At 39.9% G+C, this 8,116-nt stretch overlaps 1 pseudogene; it reads right to left on the bottom strand.

Annotated features, from left to right (window-relative positions):
- Positions 1 to 8,116, bottom strand: part of LOC104992506 — a 187,034-nt pseudogene that overhangs the window by 157,576 nt on the left and 21,342 nt on the right.

The raw sequence follows: 8,116 nt of genomic DNA, 5'->3' as shown, positions 1-8,116 counted from the left end.
TATATAAGTAGTACATACAACAGCATCAAAAAACAACCTGATTAAAAATGGGCAGAAGAACTGAATAGAAATTTTTCCAAAAAAGACATAAAGATGGCCAACAGGCACATGAAAAGATGTTTAACAAACTTAATCATCAGAGAAATAGTAATTAATGCCATAATGAGATATCACCCCACCCCTGTCAGAATGGGTATCATCAAAAAGACCACACATGATAAATACTGGGTAGGATGTGCAGAAAAGGGAACCCTCGTTCACCGCTGGTGGAAATGAAAATTAGTGTGGCCACTGTGGAACACAGTATGCAAGTCTATTGAAGAATCTAAAAATAGACCTACCATATGACCCAGCTATTCCACTTCTGGGTATTTGTCTGAAAACACACAAAAAAAGAAAACACTGAAAAGACATGTGTACCCCAAAGCTCACAACAGCATCATTCACCATTGCCAAGATATGTAAGCAAACTAACTGTCCACTGACAGATGAATGGATAAAGAAATGTGGTATATATACATAATACAATACTACTCAGCCCGAAAACAGAAAGAAATTTCCCCTTCTGCAACAACATGGATGGACCTGGAAAGTATAAAGCTAAGTAAAATAAGTCAGAGAGAGAAAGACTGTGTGATATCATTTATATGTGGAATCAAAAATAGACTATGAATAACTAGAAGTGAAGTCACTCAGTCATGTCTGACTCTTTGTGACCCCATGGACTGAAGCCTACCAGGTTCCACAATCCATGGGATTTTCCAGGCAAGAATACTGGAGTGGGTTGCCATTTCCTTCTCCAATGAATAACTAGGGAATGTAACAAAAAAGAAACAGACTCACATATGGAGAACAGACTAGTGGTTACCAGTGGGTAGAGGGAAAGGGCAAGATAGGGGTAGAGGAGTAAGAGGTACAAACTATTATGTGTAAAATAAATAAGGCACAAGGATATATTGTATAGCATAAGGAAAATGTCTAACATTTTATGACTAAAATTAGAAAATGAACTTTAAAAATTGAGAATCATTTTGTTGTACACCTAAAACATAATATTGCATATCAACTATATTTCTTTTTTTTTTAACTTTACAATGTTGTATTGGTTTTGCCATATATCAACATGAATCTGCCACAGGTATACACGTGTTCCCCATCCGGACCCTCCTCCCTCCTCCCTCCCCATACTATCCCTCTGGGTCATCCCAGTGCACCAGCCCCAAGCATCCAGTATCGTGCATCAAACCTGAACTGGTAACTCGTTTCATATATGATATTATACATGTTTCAGTGCCATTCTCCCAGATCATCCCACCCTCTCCCTCTCCCACAGAGTCCAAAAGACTGTTCTATACATCAGTGTCTCTTTTGCTGTCCCGTATACAGGGTTATTGTTACCATCTTCCTAAATTCCATATATATGCGTTAGTATACTATACTGGTGTTTTTCTTTCTGGCTTACTTCACTCTGTATAATAGGCTCCAGTTTCATCCACCTCGTTAGAACTGATTCAAATGTATTCTTTTTTAATGGCTGACTAATACTCCACTGAGTATATGCACCACAGATTTCTTATCCATTCATCTGCTGATGGACATCTAGGTTGCTTCCATGTCCTGGCTATTATAAACAGTGCTGTGATGAACATTGGGGTACACGTGTCTCTTTCCCTTCTGGTTTCCTCAGTGTGTATGCCCAGCAGTGGGATTGCTGGGTCATAAGGCAGTTCTATTTCCAGTTTTTTAAGGAATCTCCACACTGTTCTCCATAGTGGCTGTACTAGTTTGCATTCCCACCAACAGTGTAAGAGGGTTCCCTTTCCTCCACACCCTCTCCAGCATTTATTGCTTGTAGACTTGGATCGCAGCCATTCTGACTGGCGTGAAATGGTACCTCATAGTGGTTTTGATTTGCATTTCTCTAATAATGAGTGATGTTGAGCATCTTTTCATGTGTTTGTTAGCCATCTGTATGTCTTCTTTGGAGAAATGTCTATTTAGTTCTTTGGCTCATTTTTTGATTGGGTCATTTATTTTTCTGGAGTTGAGCTGTAGGAGTTGCTTGTATATTTTTGAGATTAGTTGTTTGTCAGTTGCTTCATTTGCTATTATTTTCTCCCATTCTGAAGGCTCTTTTCACCTTGCTTATAGTTTCCTTTGTTGTGCAGAACTATATTTCAATTAAAAAAAAAAAGCAAAAATGTACAGGATATTTGGTTTGTTTTTACTTTCAGAAGTTGACACAAGTACTACCTGCTGCAAATATTCCACATATAGATGTTTAAAAAGTACAGCTCTTTGATCTTGGCACACAAATTCAGTGGTCATCTTTGTTCCTTTAGAAGGCAGAGACCATGTTTATCTTAATTATAAGTAAGCACAAGGTAGGGTTCCCTCAGAATATAGTACTGCTCCTACATTTGAAGATTTGGTTTCATTAAGTTTCATTTGGTTTCATTTAAGTCTCATTAACAAACCAGCCATTTTTTATTACTGTCCCTTTGGATACCTTATTGAATGTCACAGAAGTTCTTAGTATGCAGATACTTTACTGCTATTTAGGGTTCATTCACTGGATTTAAGATTCAGTAGCCAAATCTCCTACCCCTTTCCCACCTAAAATACTGTTTCTTTACACTCAAAGTATTTGAGAGGCCTATTTTTAATCCCACTACATAGAAAATAATCCTTGACTAGTTTACCCACATAATTCACCACTGTTCTCTACAAAATATGTTACTTTGAGCAAGATACTTGACTTCCAATTTCTTCCTCAATAGTACTGTTTCCCATGTTTATTTTTTACATTAAATGAGATGCTGCTGCTGCTAAGTCGCTTCAGTCATGTCCGACTCTATGTGACCCCATAGACGGCAGCCCACCAGGCTCCCCCGTCCCTGGGATTCTCCTGGCAAGCACACTGGAGTGGGTTGCCATTTCCTTCTCCAATGTGTGAAAGTGAAAAGGGAAAGTGAAGTCGCTCAGTCGTGTCCGACTCTTAGCGACCCCATGGACGGCAGCCCACCAGGCTCCTCTGTCCGTGGGATTTTCCAGGCAAGAGTACTGGAGTGGAGTGCCATTGTCTTCTCCATTAAATGAGATAATACTTATAAAATAGTATAGAGCCTGATACATGTTAGGTTATCCAACAGTTCAGTTTAGTCGCTCAGTTGTGACCAACTCTTTGTGACCCCGACTGCAGCAACCCAAGCTTCCCTGTCCATCACCAGCTCCCAGAGCTTACTCAAACTCATGCCCATCGAGTTGATGATGTCATCCACCATCTCGTCCCCTTCTCTTGCCACCTTCAATTTTTCCCAGCATCAGGGTCTTTTCCAGTGAGTCAGTTCTTCACATCAGGTGGCCGAAGTATTGGAGTTTCAGCTTCAACATCAGTCCTTCCAATGAATATTCAGGACTGATTTCCCTTAGAATTGACTGGTTGGACCTCCTTGCAGTCCAAGGGACTCTCAAGAGTCTTCTCCAACACCACAGTTCAAAAGCATCAATTCTTTGGTGGTCAGCTTTCTTTATAGTCCAACTCTCACATCTATACATGACTACTGGAAAAACCATAGCTTTGACTAAACAGACTTTTGTTGGCAAATGTCTCTGCTTTTTAATATGCTGTCTAGGTTGGTCATAGCTTTTCTTCCAAGGGGCAAGCATCTTTTAATTTCATGGCTGCAGTCACCATCTGCAGTGATTTTGGAGCCCCCCAAAATAAAGTCTTTCACTGTTTCCATTGTTTCCCCATCTATTTGCCATGAAGTGATGGGATCAGATGCCATGATCTTAGTTTTCTGAATGCTGAGTTTTAAGCCAACTTTTTCTCTCACCTCTTTCACTTTCATCAAGAGGCTCTTTAGTTCCTCTTCACTTTCTGCCTTAAGGGTGGTGTCATCTGCATATCTGAGGTTATTGATATTTCTCCCGGCAGTCTTGATTCCAGCTTGTACTTCATCCAGCCCAGCATATCGCACAGTATACTCTGTATATAAGTTAAATAAGCAGGGTGACAATATACAGCCTTGACGTACTCCTTTCCCAATTTAGAACCAGTCTGTTGTTCCATGTCCAGTTCTAACTGTTGCTTTTTGACCAGGATACAGGTTTCACAGGAGGCAGGTAAGGTTGAAAGACTAGAGATCTCTTCAAGAAAATTAGAGATACCAAGGGAACATTTCATGCAAAGATGGGCACAGTAAAGGGAAGAAATAGTATGGACCTAACAGAAGCAAAAGATAAGAAGAACAGGTGGCAACAATACACAGAAGAACTATACAAAAAAGATCTTCATGACCCAGATAACCATAGTGGTGTGATCACTCACCTAGAGTCAGACATCCTAGAATGTAAAGTCACGTGGGCCTTAGGAAGCATCACTACGAACAAAGCTAGTGGAGGCGATGGAATTCCAGTGGAGCTATTTTAAATCCTAAAAGATGATTCTGTTAAAGTGTTGCATTCAATATGCCAGCAAATTTGGAAAACTCAGCAGTGGCTTCAGGACTGGAAAAGGTCAGTTTTCATTCCAATCCCAAAGAAAGGTAATGCCAAAGAATGTTCAAACTACTGCACAATTGCACTCATCTCATATGCTGGCAATGCTCTAAATTCTCCAAGCCAGGCTTCAACAGTACATGAACTAAGAACTTCCAGATGTTCAAGCTGGATTTAGAAAAGGCAGAGGAACCAGAGATCAAATTGCCAACATCTTTTGGATCATTGAAAAAGCAAGAGAGTTCCAGAAAAACATCTGTTTCATTCTATTGACTATGCCAAAGCCTTTGACTATGTGGATCACAACAAACTGTGGAAAATTCTTAAAGAGGTGCTCCATGTGGTCCCATAGAGTTGGACACGACTGAAGCAACTTAGCATGCATGCATGCATTGGAGAAGGAAATGGCAACCCACTCCAGGATTCTTGCCTGGAGAATCTCAGGGACAGAGAAGCCTGGTGGGCTGCTGTCTATGGGGTCACACAGAGTCAGACACAACTGAAGCGACTTAGCAGCAGCAGCAGCTGCCGTAAGAGTACTTATTATTTATACCCAACATCCTAGTCCCAAAACAAGTTTCTCAGAGCCTTCTTTAGTACTTCAAATGTTTTCTATATATAACTCTTAGGCTTAACACAGCACATGTAAAAAAGAAAATCAGTGAATAGTAACACAGTATCACCCAACTAATGTGGTTTAATTCATTAGAATAGCTGATTTTACTTCACTTTTGCACATGGACACAAAGTAATGACAAAAAGCAGAGAAAAAAGATGAGGTTGAAGGATATAGAAAGTCAAGAACAGAAATGGAAGACGGAAGAGAATAGAACTTGCGGGCAGTGTAGTTACTGAGTTCTGGAAAGTCAGCAAGGCGAAGGTGTTGGAGTACAGACTTACTTCCTTTCCTATTTTCTATTCCCTCTACTTCTCTTAAAATTGATATATTATTGCCTAATCTAAAATACTTTCTTATGAAACACAGAAGACTTGATGTGTCTAAGATACAATAAAATTCACTCAATGTACTGATAACAATAATCACTTTGAATGTTAATAATACCATTTAGTATGTATACACTATTATGTCAATGTTAATTACCTACCAAGTCCCCATACATAGTAAAATATGAATAACACAAGCCCTAAAACTAGAAATACTTAACTCTAATTCTGGCCCATCCACATACCTGCAATATAATTCAGGGATGGTAAAACTGAGCCTCAGTTGTCTCTCCCTGTGAAACATGTATAGCATAGTTTTTCCCTTGCAGGGTTTCTATGAAACCATGCACGTGAAAGCCCAAACTGTATGTGAAAATACGTAGAACAATGCATGACATATTGTGCTTGTTCAACAAATGCCATTTTTCATCTGTGCGGTTATAAATTCTACACTCTTTGTGCTCCCTCTTGGGAGGATGCACCATTATGGCAACATGTGCACTTCTAAGCTGAGAAAGGAGCTGGTCCTCTTGCATCCTCACCTACATGCTGGACTTCCCTCTTTCATCTATCCATACTACTTGCTCACTCATTTTTTAAGTTAATTTGCTGTTTATAAACCTATATTACATTCCTTTGTCTTCATCTTATTTTTCCTTTGATCAAAATACATAGTCTTCAAAAAATGGTTATGAGCATGAAAAAATTCTGATATTCAAAATCTTGGACATAATGATCACTAACAGAATGTTAGGCTGCTAATACAAGCTCCCTATTAAACGCCGGCTCTCCTTGAAAATGTCAAAAGAAACAGATAACCCACTAATGAATATTTCCTGCTTCTTACACTTATTAAGAAATATAACCAAACTAAAGAGAGACATGTAATAGATAGGGCATGTTAGATTGTAAATAGTACACACCTAAATTTTAATAGTAACACAATAGACATGCCTGGGTAAATATTCAGGTGAGCAGAAAAACTACCCCAAGTATTCATTAAGGGACTAGATTCCTTCTATCTTGTTTCACCATCTCATAGAGCCATGTCATAATAAATATCCAGGCAGAGAAATTAAAAAAGCAATCATGAAGGAGACACACCACATTTTATAAGAGTCTTGGTCTGACGGTGACCCACATAACATTTTCTCATATCTATTGGCAAGACATAGTCATACAGATACACCTAGCTATAAGGGGAGGTTCCTAGTTACAACTGTATTACTGGAGGAGAAAACAATAGAAATTCAATGGACAGTGAGAGATCATTGCCACAGTGTTTTTTAAAAAAAAATCTGTACTTCAATTGCATTTTTGTTTACTCTAAAACAATAGCTTTTTAGTCTATTGACACCTACTCCACTTTTGCTTTAAAAAAAAAAAATCCCTCAAGGAATAGTGATTTAAATTCTGCCTGTTCCCAAATGGATAACATGTTATTTGGGAGTGTGGGTGGGGTGGTGTTAGTTGTAGAAGACGGATGATCTTTCTTAATTTTAAATAACAGGCCCAATTTAGTGCAGCACTAGCAAAGTATTCAATTCAATCACATTATTAAAATAAAAATTAATGTTCTGTTGGTGAACTGCTTGACTGGAGGCACCAATTAAAAGTTTTGTTATCTTCCTGACCCTCTCCCATCTTTTTGAGAAAGAGATATATACACACAAACACACATGTACAACTTTATGACTAAATAAATTGAGGTTAGGACTTGCTCAGAATCACACAGCTAACAGTGGGAAAAGCTGAGACATAATAAAGAATTCTGGAGGGGTTGGATCAAGATGGCAAAATAAGAAGATGTGGAGCTTACCTTCCCCCACAAACACATCAAAAATACTTCTATGTGTAGAAAAATTCTCATGGAAAACTGGAAACTGGAAAAAAGAACAGCTGTACAACCAAAGTTGCACGAAAGACTTACATGTAACCAAGTACAATGAAGAAAAGTCAAAGGGTCAAAACTTCTGCCTCAAGGAGCAATCTGAAATGAATAAAAGGTTCACACGGGAAGACTCTAAAGCTGCGGAGCAAGCAGGTCAAGCCGCAAACTGACCATCCCAGTCCTCGAGTCTTAAGTGAAGGAGACAAGCCCCCTTGGATTCTGGAAGAACCACCAGAACAGACAAAAGGGCTGGAGAGGCCTAGGCTCCATTCAAAGAATAAGGGGGTGCTGGCTTGCTAACAAACAGGGTGGAGAGAGTTCTGTACTGGTGGCTGCTCCCTTGCTGTGCTCCTGAACACAAGTGTGGCAAATACCTGGCCCCACTCTCACCACCACTCCCCAAACCCACCCAGGATCTGGGCCAACAAAGCCAAGGGAATAGGCTCATCTAGTTACAGAGATATCCTGGGGGCCTGGGGTGTGGTCCAGGTAGAACAGTGAATAGTGTTGTTAGTTATATCAGGATTCTAGAAGCAACCCAGATCTCTGATGGCAGGGCATCTGCTTCATTTCTATAGTTGTAACACCCTGCCCCCCAATACCAACCTAGTGAACGATCTGGCCCCACCACTCCACATCACAGCCGTGTGCTAGACCTGGGATGACCTCAATAGGGGAAGGGAGGTGACCTCGGGCTGCTTCTGAGAGGAGCTATAGATACCTGCAGGCTTCCCAGCTGTCACGAGTGGTAGAGAAGCCACCTGCCACTGCAGGACA

The sequence above is a fragment of the Bison bison genome, unplaced genomic scaffold (genome assembly GCF_000754665.1).
Source record: "Bison bison bison isolate TAMUID 2011002044 unplaced genomic scaffold, Bison_UMD1.0 scf7180017864215, whole genome shotgun sequence".
In the NCBI taxonomy this organism is placed as follows: domain Eukaryota; kingdom Metazoa; phylum Chordata; class Mammalia; order Artiodactyla; family Bovidae; genus Bison; species Bison bison.
The sequence above is the reverse complement of the archived record's forward strand: the minus strand, read 5'-3'. Positions and strand labels throughout refer to the sequence as shown.